This window comes from Pseudorca crassidens, chromosome 1 (genome assembly GCF_039906515.1).
Source record: "Pseudorca crassidens isolate mPseCra1 chromosome 1, mPseCra1.hap1, whole genome shotgun sequence".
Taxonomy (NCBI): Eukaryota; Metazoa; Chordata; class Mammalia; order Artiodactyla; family Delphinidae; genus Pseudorca; species Pseudorca crassidens.
The window spans coordinates 75,641,671-75,661,356 of NC_090296.1; the positions used below are offsets into that span (position 1 = coordinate 75,641,671).

General features: G+C 39.1%; 1 long non-coding RNA gene and 1 pseudogene across 1 annotated transcript in view; one reads left to right on the forward strand and one right to left on the reverse strand.

Moving 5' to 3' along the window:
• Window positions 1-19,686, forward strand: part of LOC137226362 (uncharacterized) — a 684,033-nt gene that overhangs the window by 255,517 nt on the left and 408,830 nt on the right. The gene's annotated exons all lie outside the window — the stretch shown is intronic.
• Window positions 17,767-18,492, reverse strand: LOC137226288 (T cell receptor alpha variable 8-4-like; annotated as a pseudogene).

Genomic DNA, 19,686 nt, shown 5'->3' on the forward strand with positions numbered 1-19,686 from the left:
GAATTTCCTTGAACAAATTTTTGAGATTAATCTATAGCTAACTGACAACTGATGGCAACTGTATCTTGAGAGATAAACTCAGTGTCAGTCTCTAGAGAGAGAATGCCCCACTGTGGCCAAATAGGGAACTTAGAAATATTTTCAGTAACTCTTAAGGGGTTTGTGCTCTGCTTCCTTTGTAAAACCAGTTACTGTGTCCCTCAGAGCACAGTAATACACCGCTGAGTCTTCCTCTTGAGCTGATAGTTTTTTCAGGTGGAAGGATGCCTCACCCTTGTTGAGGTCAGCCGTGAAACCTCTGATACTCTCTCTTGAGCTGTGTCTCAGGAGTAACTGGAGGTGTTGTTTGGGGTAGTGTACATCCCAGAAGAGCACAGAACTCCCAGAATATGAGTAGTTGCACTTCACCTGCACTGGGGACCCTTCAAAGACGGAGATGTGGTCCTCAGGCTGAGTCACTGTCTGGGCTCTTGTTCCTCCTGTAACACCAATTCTGGATCAGGGATTGTCTTGCAGACAGAGGAGAATAGTTCGTTAAACTGATTCTAAATCAGAAGATCAGAGAAAGATAGAATAAAAAGAGACTTTACTCACTGAGTGTGAATATCATCACAAGCACTGAGATGAGGGTGGGCTTCATGTCTGAGCTGTGAGGAAACAGGAAGCTCCTTTCTGCAGGTTTTTCCTGGAAACAGTTCAGCCACGTGGACACCCTGACAGAGCAGTGAGTGAGTTTACACTGGCATGCAAAGTAAAAACTCTTCCTCAAAGGACTGGCTGCTTTCTGGCTTTCTATCAAGTTCAAGTTGTGTAGCATCTTCCTCTAGAGGCCCTATCTGATACTGCAGATAATCTCGGGCTTCAGGAGGCCTTCAGTTCTGAAACAGAATGGTGAGGGATTTCCTCCACAGTTAGTAAGACAAAGTGTAATGCTGTACTAAGTGAAGAAGCATGTTACCAGAAAGGTCCAGATAGAGATATTGACGGAACATAATAGAAAGTCCAAACATACAAATTATTTATGGAAATTTAGTTATCAAAAAATAGGGAAAAGATGGTATATTCAGTAAAATATGTCTTCATGAATGGAGAGTCATCGAGAGATCAGCAACTAAATTTGGATGCATACCTTAACATCAGCTATGAAATAAATTCCAAAGAGAGATAATTAATATTTTAAATAAAATGAAAGCATATTTTTATAAATTTAGGATGGTCATGAATTTTCTAAACATGAGAGTCAGAAAGAATAAGGGAAAATATTGATAGATCAGCCTTCACAGAAATTTAAGCTTCTGTACAAGTATGTTAATGAAATGTGTGAACATTACCATATCAAGGTATTTTCCATTCATCATCATTGATTCTGACCTTCCTCACACCAGGAATGACCCTTTAGAATTTTAGTTCTACAGTTTTTTTTGACCTAAGAATAAGGCAATTCTAGAAAGATGGTAGATTTAAAATGTCCCTGATCCCCTGTGCTTAGCCAAGGAGCTTCTGTGGAAGCCAGCCATGCTGTGCCAACAGAGCTTAAGTGAGGTGTCCCATTGAAGCTCATATAGAAATCTGGGGTCAGTAGCAGGGAACTCCAGGATGAAGAGCAGAAAACAATAGGTTGTAGAGAAAGCTTGGCATGTACAGATCAATGGACATCTAAGTAGGAAACTAGTTGTTTGGGGAAAGCCTTTCCTCTAGCCCCCAAATAGCTGAGAAGAAAGTAACAGGTAGGCTGAGTCCCAGCTGTCCTTAACGAAGAGGAGTACAAGGAGATAGGAGAGCAAAGAGATTTCCTTCTAGTTTTTCAGCAAAGTACTGGCATTGTTGCTGAGACCAGTGCCCTACTGTCTGCTACATTGCTGATCACAGGTATAGAAATATCTAGGCTTTCCACCCTCACAACATTGCCTCCACTTAAAGTGCCCCAGTAATCAGACATGTCAGGAAGGAGTAAAGAAAGGGAAAGGACACCTCAGAGAAAAATAAGGGCTTCATCTGGGGAAAATATAGTCTGAAAAAATTATCAGAGTCAGTGACACAATTTCCCTAGCCAAAAATCAGGACACATAATTTGACAGTGATCAAGAATTCATTTACAAGGAAGCTCTCACAAAGAAAGAATATCTCACTCAATGCATTGTTTATTTATTGAATCTCTTAGAAGAAAACATAGGAAAAATACTCTTCGACATAAATCACAGCAAGATCTTTAATGACCCACCTCCTAGAGTAATGAAAATGAAAACAAAAATAAACAAATTGGACCTAATTAAACTTAAAAGCTTTTGCACAAAATCTACAGATTCGGTGCCATGCGTATCAAAATTCCAATGACATATTTTACAATCCTAAAATTCATATGGAATCGCAAAGGATCCAAATAGCCAAAGTAATCTTGAGCAAGTAGAACAAAGTGGGAGGCATTTCACTTCCTGATTTCAAAATATAATACACGGCTTCCCTGGTGGCACAGTGGTTGAGAGTCCACCAGCCGATGCAGGGGACACGGGTTCATGCCCCAGTCCGGGAAGATCCCACATGCCGCAGAGCGGCTGGGCCCGTGAGCCATGGCCACTGGGCCTGTGCATCCGGAGCCTGTGCTCCGCATCGGGAGATGCCACAACAGTGAGAGGCCCGCATACTGCAAAGAAAAAAAAAAATAATAATAATACAAAGCTTTTGTAATCAAAACAGTATGGTACTGGCATAAAAACAGACTTACAGGCCAATGGAACAGAAGACTCTTAATTATTATTTGTGATTTGAATCATATGATATGCTTAAAAAAACTGCCCTCCAAAATATTGTAAAAAGTTTACACACACAGAAGTTAAGCCTCCCTGAATTCAAAATTTCATAATTTCTAGTGGCAGAAAAATCAGTCATTCAAAATGTTGAGCCTGAATAGCTGCCTCAAAATAAACTAACAAAAATTAAGAAAACTACAAAGCCTTAAACCTCAACCTCTCTACACATACACACACACACACACACGCGCGCAAATTTAAAGATTTAAAGACAAAATTAATCTGAGAAAAACTAAAGAAAATATGAGATAAAATTTTATCATTTTAGAGTGCTACAGATTTTTAAGCATGAAATATAACTCAGAATCCATAAAAGAAATTTTTCAAAAATTTACTACATACTATTTTTAAAATTCTGCCTGCCAAACAAGACCATAAACAAAGTCAAAAAGGTTATATTAAACTTTTTTAAAAGACACGTATATGTGACAGTCTTATGACAACTTTCTTAACATAGAGAGTGTTCTTTAAAATCTGTATTTAAATGACTATAACACAGTAGGAGATGGGAAGATATATGAATAGACAATTTATACAAAAATATATAAATGACTTTGAAATGAAGCTCCATCTCATTCATAAATTTTGAATTATTAATTTTTTTAAAAAAAGCCTAACTGATAAGCAACAGTCCAGAACCTTAGTAATACACAAGGTTTGGGGAAAATAGATATTCTGCCTAATCATGACTATTCGTGGTAAAACTTATCTAGAAGAAAATTTAGTTGAATCATATAGACTATGAGTATGCTACTTTCTTGAATAATAATTTTTTCCTTGAAGTGAATAGTTAATTATTACATTTTAAATTTTTCATTATTTTGGCTTACGTACTTATATGTGCTGTTGCTCAATTCATCAATGGCTAACTTCCAATTTTCTGCTGGGTTTGGGAAATGATCACTGCTTGTTACACAGGCACTGGTAGAGAACATGGGTAGTCTGCTGCTTATATATTTTCAGTCTTCCTATTTTCAGCCTTCACTCCCTGAATGCCCTCAAAACACACAAACACACACAGCACCATCCACCCTAATTATTCAAGTGTAATTAATGCTTCTGGTTTCTAAACCCTTCCACAGGGGTACAGCACACATCCAAGTGCTTCTTGTTTCTTCTTACATTGGCCCCAAGTCTCATTGTTTATGTGACTTTACCTTGAAATTACTTTGGCCCTGGATGAGGAACTATTGATGTCAGACTCTTATTTCAAAATCACTAATGAAAGAGTTGGGTATGGGGAATGAAGAGTTGGGTATGGGGAATGAAGAGTTGGGTATGGGGAATATTCACTTCTTGTTCTTATTCTCTAGAAATTTGTATGAGTTTTGTATCAACCAGAGACTGAGGGACAAACCACCATAGACTGTGCCACAGAGTGGATCAAATGGAGAGACACTCAGCCTCCAGGCCCCTTGTTGCCACTCAAAGAGTTTGTGCTCAGTTGCCCCTGCAGTTCCCATCACTGTGTCACTCAGAGCACAGTAGTACACAGCCGAATCTGAATCTTGGACTGAGGCTTTCTCCAAGTGGAAGGATTTTGATTCTTTGTGGTGTGTGGCTTCAAACTCCTTATTGGTTCCCTTCTCATTGTCCTTCATGGCTTTCAGAAGGACCTGTGGACCTTCTCCAGGATATTGAACATACCAGAAAGTAATGGGGTACCCAGTGGCTGAATAAGTGCAATTTATGGTCAAGGCAGCCCCTTCTGGAAGAGTCATTTGGCCATCCATCTGGGTCACTGAGTCTTCACGGGTTTGTCCTGGGGAAAAATAAAAGAGTTCTGTATCATCTTGGGCATAAAGCTCTGGGATAAAATTATGATTAAAGGTTTTGTTGACATAACAGAAGAAAGAATCCAAATTTTTAGAGGCATTTTGCTTACCAAGCACTAAGAGTATCACAGTCACTAAGCCTGGAGAAGAGTTCATCTCTAGAGTGTCTCCTGAATAATGTCCTTGACTCTTCACATGAAGAAATATTGAAGTCACAGTGAAGTGATAAACTTAAGCCTAGTTTCAGACAGGAAATGTGTTTGTGTTAGGAAACTGCACCCCCTGGTGGAAAGACACTGAAATGGGATGCACGTTTCCTGGTCTCCTCAAGTCAGAAAAATGTTATCCTTGACTTTATTCATGAGGTACATGCCAGTCTTCAGGTGGTGCTTGGAAATCTGATCAAGAGCTGTCATAACTTCTCAGGTCTGTTTTGCTCTTAGGACACTACCTGACATAGAACTTCTTTAACAGAGCATCCCAGGTATTTCTGCAGCTGAGAAGATAACAGTTCTCTTAAGCACTTTATATAGTACTTTATATTCTCAGGTATCCATGGTGGGCCAGCCTATAATCCACTAAATGTCAGAAAAGAATCTGAGGTTGATTACAGAGGACGTAATAAGAAGCCATATCAGTACTGAGTGATCTCTGTGTTTCAGCATTGTACTCCAATTTATAGAGCAACAGTGACTGACCTGTATTCCATGCTCACTAAATATTTGTTATACCAAACAAAACTAATGAATCAAGGGTCACTGATTGAGGAATCACTACTACTTGAAATATAATATTTTATCGGTCCCAAAATAATATCTTTTTAATAAAATCTTTTCAGAGGAAAAAGCCACACTATCTTATCAATTGTCAAAGAATCCTGAATTTCAGAATCATTAAAATGTGAAAACAAAAGAAATATCATAATTGAAATGATCAAATCCTTATAGAATGGTCTGAGATCAATGTCTTATTCTCCTACTATTTTCTTGACTCCAAGATAAAAGGGTTGGCCTATGTGAATCAGACAAGTACTAATCTTGTACTCTTAGTGAATAACCTCAAGGATGCTTTCTGTTACCATCCATCTGCAATATTTTATTTCCAAACTTTAATCAAATAATTTTCCTCCACTGGGTTAGGAACTCTAAAGATGTGGATTTGTTTCAAAAGCCTCGAGCATGAGTTAGGACTCTCTTTGTTCCCAGCTTTTCAAATTATTAAAGACATAGCTGATATTCATACAACAGCTAATAATAGAATCAATGTGTAAGTGATTTAAAATTACAAATTCTGGGATCCCACACTAACTTCATGAATCATACTTTCCAGGATTGAGACCCACAGCTGTGTAATTTTTTTTTCCCTTGGCCCTGCTGCACAGCTTGTAGGCTCTTAGGTCCCCACCCAAGGATTGAATCCGGGCCCTCAGCAGTGAAAATGCGGAGTCCTAACCACCGGACTGCCAGGGAATTCCCACAAGTGTGTAATTTTTTAAAGCTCCCAGATGGTTTTGTTGCAGCCAGTCTGATGCCAGTTTATAAGATTTCATTTGTGATCAGTGTCCTAGACCGAGATGGTCATCAAAGATCAGGGAGTAGGGCTTCCCTGGTGGCGCAGTGGTTGAGAGTCCACCTGCCAATGCAGGGGATACGGGTTCGTGTCCCGGTCCGGGAAGATCCCACATGCCGCGGAGCGGCTGAGCCTGTGAGCCATGGCCACTGGACCTGTGCGTCCGGAGCCTGTGCTCCGCAATGGGAGAGGCCACAACAGTGAGAGGCCCGCGTAACATAAAAAAAAAAAAAAAAAAGGGTAAGATTTTTTGAGTTAAAAATTTTTAAGACTTTTAAAATTGATTTTGATTGGAGTATAGTAGATTTACAATGTTGTGTTAGTTTCTGCTGTACAGCAGAGTGAATCAGTTATACATGTACATATATCCACTCTTTTTTAGATTCTATTACCATGTAAATTATTACACTCTTTTTTAGATTCTATTCCCATGTAACTCTGTTCCCATGTAGGTATTCAGTAGAGTTCCCTGTGCTATACAGTAGGTTCTTATTAGTTATCTATTTTATATATAATAGTGTTATATGTCAATCCCAATCTCCCAATTTATCCCTCCTCCCCATTTCCCCCTTGGTAACCGTAAGTTTGTTTTCTACATCTGTGACTCTACTTCTGTTTTGTAAATAGGTTCATTTGTACCACTTTTTTTAGATTGAACATATAAGCAATATCATATGATATTTGTCTTTCTCTGTCTGACTTACTTCACTCAGTATGACAATCTCTAGGTCCATCCATGTTCCTGCAAATGGCATTATTTCATTCTTTTTTATGGCTGAGTAATGTTCCATTGTATATATGTACCACATCTTCTTTATCTGTTCCTCCATTGGTGAACATTTAGGTTGCTTCCATGTCCTGGCTATTGTAAATAGAGCTGCAGTGAACACTGGGGTGCATATGTCTTCTTGATTTATGGTTTTCTCTGGATATATGCCCAGAAGTGAGATTGCTGGATCATATGAGAGTTTTATTTTTAGTTTTTTAAGGAACCTCCATACTGTTCTCCATAGTAGCTGTATCAATTTACATTCCCACCAGCATTGTAGGAGGGTTCCCTTTTCTCCACACCCTCACCAGCATTTATTGTTTGCAGATTTTTGGATGAAGACCATTCTGATCAGTGTGAGGTGATACCTCATTGTAGTTTTTGTTTTGTTTTGTTTTGTTTTTTGCGGTACGTGGGCCCCTCACTGTTGTGGCCTCACCCGTTGTGGACCACAGGCTCCGGACGCGCAGGCTCAGCGGCCATGGCTCATGGGCCCAGCCGCTCCGTGGCATGTGGGATCTTCCCGGACCGGGGCACGAACCTGTGTCCCCTGCATCGGCAGGCGGACTCTCAACCACTGCCCCACCAGGGAAGCCTCCCTCATTGTAGTTTTGATCTGCATTTCCCTAATAATTAATGTTGTTGAGCATCTTTTCATGTGCCTCTTGTCCATGTGTATGTCTTCTTTGGAGAAATGTCTATTGAGATCTTCCACCCATTGTTTTGACTGGGTTGTTTGGTTTTTTGACATTGAGCTGCATGAGCTGTTTGTATATATTGGAGAATAAGCCCTTGTTTGTGCATTCATTGGCAAATATTTTCTCCCATTCTGTGGCTTGTCTTTTCATTTTGTTTACGGTTTCCTTTGCTGTGCAAAAGCTTTTAAGTTTCATTAGGTCCCACTTGTATATTTTTGGTTTTATTTTCATTACTCTAGGAGGTGGACCAAAAAAGATCTTGCTGTGATTTATGTCAGAGAGTGTTCTGCCTATGTTTTCCTCTAAGAGTTTTATATTATTTGGTCTTACATTTAGATCTTTATTTTCATGTATGGTGTTAGAGACTGTCCTAATTTCATCCTTTTACACGTAGCTGTCCAATTTTTCCAGCACCACTTAATGAAGGGACTGTAGGACATTCCTTTTAAGATTTCTACTCTACACAACTGCTTTTGAAATGCAAATATAAGAGGCAGTTACAATACAAGATCACTTAGCAACCACCCATTACCATTCAAATTTTAAGACACTGAGAAAATGGGATTAGAGGTAGAAGGAGGAAATTTGAGGGAAGGAGTATTTGGGATTGTGTAACACTGATTGAAAAAGAGGGCCTGGAGGTTTCCAAAATGTGCCACATGATGGCAAAAATACTTTTGAAGGAGTGGTGCAGTGAAGGGCAAGAGCAGAGAAACAAGATAATTCATAGTCTGCTTCTCACAATGTCCTTTTAAGAGCCACTAATTATTGATCTTTTTGTGGAAAGGACTGATGGGAGGCAGGTAAAGCTTACATTATGGTAATTGAGCTGTTCCATGCTTGAGGTGTTAATAAGACAGAATGAGGATTAGCACAAATTTTGTGACATATCAGGCACCTTAGAAAGTAAACAAGTGTACCATTAACTCAGCTAACAAAACTAAATTAAATGACTTCATTAAACGGTGTAAAACTGCATAATATTCAAAAAGAGGAAAATCACAAAAAGATTTCACAACCTTCCTTATTCAGAACAATACCTGTAATATAATATGTATTCAATAAATATTTAATGAACAAATTGAAAATCCAAAAATTCACGCATATTTTTACTAATTTTTGAATCAGATGTCTCTGAATTTCCTTAGTCAATTCTTCTAGCTCATTCTAATCACAAAATGGCAAGGATTTTATGTGGCTGTTTTTTGTCTTCAATAAAAAATTTAAACCCAAATTTTCAGGGATAAGGTTGTTTTTGATGAATGATAGCTCTAGACCTGGTCTACGAACCCAGAGAAATATGTTCTTAGAAGGAGTGTTTTCCCTCTAACCCTACACCTGTGCTGCCACAGCCCTAACCAGTTCCTGTCTGTGAAGGCAATTCCCTGCCCTGGTCCCTATAGCAGGCAGATGTATCAAGCAGAGCCCTGGGTTTTGGTATACCTGCCTCCAACACGCCTCTCACTGTGGGCTCACTCAGTGCACAGAAGTATACTGCAGAGTCCTCCAGCTGTGAAGCTGAGATGGCAAGTTTGATGGATTTGTTTGCCTTCTGGAAATTCAGTGAGTAGCGACCTTCTGTTGCATTTTGCTGGTTATAAGAGTCCTGACGAATAAGGAGAATCATCGCCCCACTGCTGGGCTGCTTGTACCAGTATAGACTATAAGTGAACTCATTTGTGTCATATATGCAATCCAGGGTCACAACCTCCTTCTCCTGCACTAATATTACTGGTTGGTCTTGAGTTACCTTCTGGGCAATACTGGATCCTAAAGAAAAAAAAAGCAGAATCAGAAGTTTAAGAATGAGTACTGTGGAACAAAGAAATTCTGTTTTACACTCTAGTGCCCCTTCTTCCCAGGGTGCCCATAAACCACCTGTTCCCCCAGTCCTTAGGTCCTAGAGGGGTACAACCCCACTGCGGCCATCCTTACCTAGCCACAATGAAGCCATGACCACCTTCAGAAGGCTGGAGAGAAGCATGTTTGAGGTCTTCCTCTAGATGGAAAGTGTCTTCTTCAATTTCAAGGCTCTGCAAGGTGAGGTGAGCCTGACAGGGTGAGGGAAGAATTGCTGAGCTATGTGTTGCTGCTGCCCCGCAACAGGAAACAGGGGTTTCCTGGAGGAACAAGTTGATGTGGGTCATGTCAGCTTCTCTACGGACTAGGTGAGAGTCTCACTCAACCCAGACTTCCTTTTGCATTAACCAGCAATTCAACTGATGGCAATTACATCTGAAAATAAACACGAGGTAAATTTGTTATTGAAAGGGAGATTGATGATTCGACCAAATGCTGTGTTTAGTCGTTGCGTCTGCGATGGAACTTATTTTAAAATACTACATATAATGGATTATGGAAACAACCTAAGATGTAATGATCATGTATCCTTACACCTTTGTATGCTTTTCTTTCACCTAAGGTAGAAATAAATCACTTTATGATAAGAAGGCAAATCTCTTTAGACTAGTTACTGCAGCTTTTTCAACCTATGTATTGATATAGCAATCAATATAATTATTCACCACAACATCTGTCCAGTTACCTATCTTGGGACCTAATAGCAGGAGAAAAGATAATCTCCCTTTGTAGAAGACTAGAATGAAGCTTGCAGACATGGAGTCCTGTCACAGAGGTCCCCTTCTCTTCTCTATTAGTTTTGACATCCCAGCTCTGTTCAGAAAGGCCAAAATAGATGCCAGAGTTTGGACATTAGGTTATCAAACCTTTGAATTTATATTTTTCCCATTAACTCAATTGGGACCCTAGAAGAGCCACAAGAAGCCCGTATATTCTGTGCGCCCAGCTCTAAAGGGAATATATTGCAGGTGACATACACCTCCATAAGACAGCTGATCGTAAGTTCACCACTGATTGTAATAAACCTTTCTCTGTGTATGAATGTAAAAGGAAAGCCATGCCTAAGGATATTACTAAACAACATGACAAACAACAAAGACCCATTGCCTATCATGGCCTACCCCTTAAAGTTCAACAAAACTTATACTCCTTGTCTCAAAGTAATTACAGCCTTGGCTAAATTGGTTGAAGCATCTTCAGATCTTGCTCCGGAATCTCCATTTAAATCTGATGGTACTACATACAGTACAAACTGTTCTCCAATCTAAAACACTCAAACTTTGTCTACCAGTTAGTTGACTAATCATAAAATATTAATTTCTCCACATACTATTCAACTTTGTTACACTTCTCAATTAAAGGATCTCATGATTGTACTTCTGTTATTCAAAATGCCTTCATGCCCGGAACAGGTCTTTTGGACACTCTCATACAAAATTCTGAATTGACATATTTTTAAAATAATCTTACTTTAAATATTGAAAAGAAAACATACCAAGCTGGTTATGCAATAGCTACTCTAAACTCCCTTTAAAACCAATCATTAGCAGGAGCAAAATTAACTCAAGTAGCTGAACTTGTGGATCTCTCTTGGATATATTAAATTACAAAATGTATACATATAGTGTTAGTTTTATATATATATATATATATATATATACTTTTTTTTTTTTTTTTTTGCGGTATGCGGGCCTCTCACTGTTGTGGCCTCTCCCATTGCGGGGCACAGGTTCCGGACGCGCAGGCTCAGCGGCCATGGCTCACGGGCCCAGCTCCTCCGCGGCATGTGGGATCTTCCCGGACCAGGGCACGAACCCGTGTCCCCTGCATTGGCAGGCAGACTCTCAACCACTGCGCCACCAGGGAAGCCCCAAGAACCTTCTTAAGTACAAGTTAAGACTAAGCAGATAGGTCAATTAAATGGAATAGCAAATCAATAATTAAGCCTAATTGTATACGGAAATTTAGTATATTTTAAAGACAGTATCTCAAATCAGTGGGGAGGAATGAGTTCTCAGTAAGTATATTGTGACAAGTGTGTTAGTGAGAGTGTCCCATTTTATTTTACTTAAAAAATTTTTTTTCTTTATTTGTATTGTATTGTATTGTATTATTTTTGGCTGTGCTTGCAAGGCATGTGGGATCTATTTCCCTGACCAGGAATTGAACCCATGCCCCCTACAGTGGAAGTGCAGAGTCCTGACCACTGGACTGCAGGGAATTCCCTGTCCCATTTTAGACCAGGAGACTTTAAACTGGGATTCCTATACGCTTGAAATTATATAAAGGTTTGCCAAGGTTTATGCAGGCATAGATAATTCTAATGGAATCTAGTCATGTGTGTGTGTGTGTGTGTGTGTGCGCGCGCGCGTGTGTGTATGGGTTTGTGTATTAGAATTTTTTTCCCTAAAACTGCTTTAGAACATGCTTGAGATCCAGATATCATGCTGCCTCTTTCCCATTTCACTTTCCACTCTTAACTTTCCCTTAAAAAAACCTCCACCATCCTGAATCTTACTATGATACATTGCTCCAGAGTCTAAAATCTCCAGGGTACCAAAGAAGTAAGCAATTCATTGGCTCCTGGCTTCTGAGGGAAAGTCCTGAACAGCTAGGCAAGAAGTATTGCAAGACAGGGAGGTGTTTTAACTAGGCAGCAACCTCGAGACAAGATTCCTTGATCTTATCTATCTATCTAACTATCTATCTATCTATCTATGTATCTGTCATCTTAGAATTCAGAAATGAATTGGTGGTCACTGAAACCCATCGTGTAACATCATTGTTTGAATTGAAAAACAAAGTCAAACTTTTTATGAGAAAAAAATAAATCTTATGTGGCAGGTTTGTTTGACAATGTGGGGTATGGGAGAAACAGAAGAATTAAGGAGGAGTCCCTAGATTTCTGGTAAGGTGAATTATATTGCCATTTTTTTTTTTGAGATGGAAAAGAGTGAAGGAAGAACTTTTGGGGGAAATCAGGCCTTATGTTAAGGATATGTTAGATGCCAATTAGATATCCAGTGTAGATGTGACATAGATTACAGTATATATGAGCCTGGCTTTCAATAGAGAAGGTTGGGATGAAAATGTAAATTTGTGTGTCATCAATGTATAAATAGTAATTAAAGCCATATCCCTAGATGAGATTGTAGGGGAGCTAAAGCTTTACCTGTTCCCTCTTAGGTTCTCCATCTGGACCTGAGAAGTAAGTTGACATACAACAGGTTAACAGGAGAAAAGCATAGAGATTTTATTTAATAATTTTTACATGTACATAGGGGTCCTCATAGAAAAATGAAGACCCAAAGTGGCTAGGCTTAAGTGCTTTTATACTAGTGGCCTGTTTTGGGGTGGCATGTCCTGAACCCCTCCAAGATCATTTGAAGAGAATAAATGTTTGAGGACTGAGCTCTGAGAAAACACAACATGTAGACACCAGCAAGAGGAGGAAGATGTAGGAAAAGGAGACTGAGCAGGAGCGGTTTGCAAGGAAGAAGGCAAACCAGGAGAATGTGGAGTTCCAGGATCCAGGCAAAGATGGTGTTTCAGGGAGAGAGTAGCCATAATGCCACATTCTTCGGAGACACTCAATAAGATAAGGAATGGTAATTTATCATTGGATTTGTGGATATAAAACTCACTGGTGGGCTTCCCTGGTGGCGCAGTGGTAGAGAATCCGCCTGCCAATGCAGGGGACACGGGTTCGAGCCCTGGTCTGGGAGGATCCCACATGCCGCAGAGCAACTAGGCCTGTGAGCCACAACTACTGAGCCTGCGTGTCTGGAGCCTGTGCTCCGCAACAAGAGAGGCCACGATAGTGAGAGGCCCACGCACTGCGATGAAGAGTGGCCCCCACTTGCTGCAACTAGAGAAAGCCCTCGCACAGAAACGAAGACCCAACACAGCCATAAATAAATAAATAAATAAAATTTAAAACTCACTGGTGACCTCAGCAAGAGTGATTTCAACGGAATGGTAGGGATGAAAATCTGACTGTAGTGGGTTCAAGTAAGAAAGGTGTTAGGGAGTAGAGATGATACATTGAGAATACTTTTTGGAAATTTTTTTTATTGTGGTAGAAGTCACATAATATAAAACATACTATTTTAACCGTATTTAACTGTACAGTTCAGTGGCACTAAGTACATTCACATCGTTGTGCAGCTCCCACCATCATCCATCTGCGGAATTTTTCACCTTCCTAAACTGAAACTCTGTCCGCACTAAACACTAACTCCCCATTCGCGAGACACAAGGAGCAAAAAGACTATAACCTGTTTTTACCCACTGAACCACTAATTCCAGTTCTAGGATGCTGTTCTAATAAAATGATGAGAAATTCAAATTCAGATTTTTATTTAAAGGCGTATACCATAATGCTATTTAAAATGATGAAAAACGGGGAATAAATAATCAAGATATCCCCAAATAGGAAAATTATAAAGTTAAGTGTGGCATATCTATGGTGTAGAATAGTAGAATAATCAATTCAAAGTATGAATACAAGGTATTTTTAATGACAAAAGTGAGTGTTAATAAAAAGGACATAAAATTGTCTCTATAATATGATGTAACAACGTGCAAAATTGTGAAAAAGATAGAAATAAGTAAAAATAATGAGTGCTTGTCTATGTGGCAGAGTTGTGGATGTTTTCAGTATTTTTCTAATTTTTTCCCATCAGAAATTCATAAAACATACATAGGATTAACCTGGTTCATATTTACTATAATGAAGGTAGACCAGTGATGATCTGTATCTACATAACTCTAGTTATTTTGACTGAAAAATGCTTCTCAGCACCATAAATTCAGCTCATAAAATAGTACAAAACCAAAAGGCTCCCCCCCCCACCTTCTTCTGTATTAATTATGGATCTATTTGTTGTAAATGACAGAATCTCAACTCATGCTGGCTTGTTCCCAATGAAAGTATTTTGACTTTTGCCGTTCCAGGCAGAGCTGGATATATAGGCTCTGATGATGCTCTCAGATCTGTCTTTCTTCATATCTCTGCATTGTCTTTCTCTATATTTTAGGCTAAGGTGTGAATGATGTTCCCTGAAATGGTCCAGTGATTAACTTCCACAGCTCACAATGATATGGCAGCTCTACCGTGTAGAAAAAAACTCGAAAACCACAGATATCCACTTAAATGAATATGTCTGCAAAGCAGATGTGTTCATGGCTTGCATCTTTGTGCTTACCCTCTTTTCTAGAATGGTTTCTAGTTTTGAGAGTCTGTGAACCTATTCTAATAACTCTTTCAAATTTCAATGGTAATGATAGATTAAAGCAAATCTTGAATAGTCTCTTTTGGACAAATCTTCTCTGTCCATGGTCTATTCTTATTTCCCCTCCCTTTCTCTTAAATTCTTCTTGGTCTCTTCCACCATTCAAGACCCCAAATATAGCATTACCCAACATTTAGTTGTATATAGTATATAGCATTACCCAACATTCAGCACGAAGAAAACGTTTCCTTGATGAAACAATGGTGAGTGGGACTATTCTAAATATTTGGGTTGCTTTTCTTGGATGGATCATAGACATTTGATGAAAATAAAATGTACAAACTTTGACTGGAAGTTTCCACATCTCTCACTGCATCCATCACTGAGTGTTACAGAAAGTCTTTTATTCAATACAATAATTTCTCTTCCTCACTCTTCTCAGTTTCTACTTTTGAAGAAAGTCTCTCTCTTTCTGAACGATGTGGATATAAACTAAATCACCAAACGGTGGAATAACAATTTTAGTTTTACTACGGTGTTGTCATCTATTTTTTATGTGCTTACTTGGTTCTCAACCCTGCACCATTTAATAGAAAAATGGAGCTATAAGACCCCTAAAAATTTAGTATATTGCTGCCCGAAGAAATATCCTTTTTAAGTACATCAAACCATGCTCTTCTAAGAGTGAGCCAAATTAGACAACAAACATGTTTGTGATGATAAAAGGCACAGTGGGGGTAAATTAGAAATTAGTCTTAATGTTGAAGGACTGTCTGTCTGGCTTATCCTTATGCAATTCAGTACCCTGAAGAGCAGAGAAGTAGATGGGAATATATCTAAACTCTACCAGTACAAGTACTGAGGAGGGCAAAATCTCACATGCATTCAGGAGTTATTTTCAGTGAAAATCATGCAAGCGTTTTTGCAGCCAGATGAGGAAGAGAACAAAGTACAAAGCAAAGCAGAATGTAGTTATTTTTATTTGTTTGGTCTGTATTATTTGATTTAAAAGTTTGTCCTTTACGGGAGGTTAATGAAGGCAGAGAAGCTATTAGTCTCCCCCTACGTCTAAACAAAACTCATGCTGCAAAGTGATCATAAAAGTGCAACACATTGGGAAAGTGTTTAGATTTTTCCTTTCCTGCAATATGGCGATTAGTTGGTGGTAGAATTGCTCAGGGAAAACGAAATTTATTTGTTCATTGAATCAATCATTATGGAAATCCAGTTTTTCTATACATTTAGAAGTGTGCTTGTAAAAGTAAATCTTTGATATTATCTAACAGTTTAAATTTAGATTAATAGCTCATTCTAAAAAACAATTTCAAGATATTCCTTAATGTTGCTTATGCTAAAGACAGGTAATCTCATGACAGTTGTATTTTTATCTGGAAAGAAACCCAGTTCTGAGCTGTGTGTGGCCCTCTTGGGTGAACTACTGCCTCAAGCTAACATTTCATATTATCTCACAGTACCATCCAATAAAAATTGTCCCTTTCAGTAATATTAAAAACTTCTAATTTGCTAAACTCTTCTTGCTTATTGTTTCTTGATCTTTGCTCTTAATAAGTTTACCCTGCTTGGAATGTGTTCTCCTACCATTGCCCTCACTTGAATTCCTACACATGCGTCAAGTAAAAATTCAAAATCCAATTTCCATGAATTTGGAAGTGATTGTTTTTTTTAATCTGTGGTGAATTTTACAAGCTTTTTGGTTGTTCAGTTCTTTCACGGTATTTTCCCTCATTTAAAACTTAAAATTCTTAGTTTGGTGCAAAATCATATTGTTTTGTAATCGTTTCTGCAAATCACTGGAAAATGGACATTCCACTTTTCTTTGACTAGTTCCTGTAGTGAGGAATATTTTACACCTCAAAGCAGTCTGTTTTGTTTTGAAAAGCCTGTAATTGTTCATTTTTCCTTATAGGGAGCTGAAATTAGTTTCCATACAAATTCTAACCATTGGCTATAAATTTGCCTGTATATATGGGTATAAATATTATCAGCCATTCATTCTTTCAACACTGTTCAGTGAATGCGTATTGGTAAAAAAAAAAATTGGTATCTTCATAAAGCTTAAATCTAATGAGACAGATATTCCTATGACTGTTAGGTAGTAAGCTCTTTGTGTACAATCATCATTCATAAAATATTTTTATATTGCCTAACGAAGTGTGCAGAAAGGAGGAAACAGAACAACTTCAGGTATGAATTCTGAGAAACATCATTTTGTGTGAAAGTGAGTGCCTCCTTCTGTGGGGTTGTGAACAGACTGAACGTGGGCGGCGTCCCCATGATTACAGAGTAGAAGGTGGAGTCTGAGCCTATGACCTGCACAGAGATATGTTCTTCTTAATGGTTGGAACTGTCACTCTTGCTGCGTGTGTGGCTGTGTTAAAAATAGTAACCTCTCCCTCCTGGCACTTGTGGACTGGGGATGCTGCTCCACTTTCTGTTGGCTCTCTTCCCTGTTCAGAGAGAGGAACAGACACAGAATACTAGACATCAACTCTCCACTTATTCAGTGATTCATTTCATTTTTTCCAACTTTCCTGGAAACAAGCAAGCAAAATTTACTTTTAAAGGACTAAAACAAGACCTGAATAAATGAAGAGGCATATAATATTCTTGGGTAGGAAAACATAATATCCTAAAATGTCAGTTACCAATGTGATTCCAACCAGAATCCCATTTGTTTGAACCAAACTAAATAAGTGAGAACAAATACCTTGGAATTGTCAACTATATTTTGGAAAAGAATATTAAGATTGGGTTTTCTTTTTATGACATAAAAACTTACTCTGAACAAAACAGTACAGTATAGGCACAGCCTGCTCAGGTGACACTTCCAAGAAACCACCCACCAGCCTCAAGACCACTGAGAGCACTGAAATTAAGAAAACAAGTCTTTGCAAAAGAATAAAGAAAGAGAAAAGAAATCTAAGATGCCCATGAGAACCAGACACTTTCAGGATTCTGTATTCTCTGTACTGTTTGCCTTCACAGAACATGCCAACATCCTGAAAATAACATAGGCTGAGACCCTGAGTCTTTAAGCTACTAAGTCTCAGGAGATTTGTGTTCAGCTCCCACTGTAGTCTTAGTCACTGTGTCACTCAGAGCACAGAAGTACTTGGCTGAGTCTTTCCAATGGGCTGATGTTTTCCTCAGGTGGAAGGACTTCTCACTCCTCCTAAATTCAGCCTCAAAACCTTTGATACCTGAGACAAGGCTGTTTCCAGATGTGTACTTCAAGAGAAGCTGGAGTCCTTGATTGGGGTACTGCACGTACCAGAAGAGATAGGACGAAGAAGAAGATGAGTAGCTGCACCTCAGCTCCAGACGGGCTCCTTCAGAGACAGTGATGTGGCCGTCAGGCTGGGTCACCGACTGGCCTCCGGCTCCTCCTGAAACATCAATGCTGAATCAATGAACTCAGCCAGAACAAAAAGTCTCTGTTCAAAGTCAGTCCAAAGCAATGTTCCATGTGTGGACAAGAGAGTAAAATGGAACAGTACTCACTCAGGAACAGGAGCACCTCAAGCATCAAGGTGAACACCAGGGTCATGGCAGAGCAGTGAGGAGGCAGTGAGCTCCTTTCTGGGAGATTCTCCACAAACAAAAGTCTGATGACTGGTGGACTTGAACCCAGGTTGCTGTGAGGTTGAGAAGGAATGACACAGGATTTAGATTTCTGATGGACGTTGTAAGGTGTGTTGGGAGAGAGGCTGTCTTAACAAGACTGCCTGCCTCTGGCGTCTTAGATGCTTTACATGTCATTGTGCAAAAACTGGTGTCAGAATATCTCTTTAAACTGTAGGGAAGGAAGGTTTTTGTGCGATTATTCTGATCTTATATAGAAAAACCATTTCCAGTTTACACAACAGCCCCCTCTATTGGTCAGATAGAGAAAGAAAGAGCAGTTCACAATTTTTGTGAACCTTCCTCACCTCCTTCCTGCCAGGAACACAAAAGTCTCCGAAAGGAGTGGCAAGCACTACAGAAAGTGGCTGCTCTGAATGTGGTCTGCAGGTGAGTAGCATCTGCATCACTGGGGAGCTATTCTGAATGCAGAAGCTCAGGCCCTACCCAGACTTCCTGAGTCAGAATCTGCATTTTAATAAGAATCCTTCGCACATTAGAATTTGAGAAACATTTGTCTAGATGAAGGAGGTAAAAAATATCTTTTGGATTTAATAATAAAGAGATCATCCGTATTTCTGAGAAAAAATAGATTGGTTACAGGAGAGGCATGTATGAGTTTGGAGGAATATTAAATATTTTTTCAGAGGAGCATGCTTGAATATTTTAAATGATGGGAAGAAATCAGTAGCAAGAAAGTCCTGAAGAACCAGACCATAGAGTTTGTACGATCAGTGGGCTGAGGTGCCAGAGAAGTCAAAGTGAATGGAGTGGGTGAAGCGTTTGGACAGAGGCGCACTATTTAAAAGGAAGAGAGATATCTTTTTTATTATTAGGGGAGGGAAAGTGAATTATATGTGTAAAAGCAGGAATGTTTCATGTGGAAAGCAGAAAGTTGAGGAAGATTCATTTAATGATACGAGTTGTCTTTATGGTCATCTACCATGACTCATCAAAATGTCCAGGAAAAGCTGTACTAAGAGCAAAGAGAGTCAAAGGAGATATCGTAAAGTATAGAAATGATACGTTTTAAAAACATACAGAATTTTCACGCACCATTTCATTTACAATTGATGTTAAAAACCACGACTATATGGAGACAAACTTCTGTATGGCTGTGTTGATACATATGCTTAGATGGAGGCACATTGGCCTCCTGGGATGATGGTTTAAGTAAAAACCAGGTGTAAGAGTGGGAAACATAGCCATGTGTTGGCTTGAGGGATATAATGAAGTAGAAGTATCTTCAAGTGTTCCCGTAGTGGAAGGTTTCCAGCCCACTCATATAAACCAGCTTCACAAACCAGCTGTCATTAATCAGTGCACTTGTCA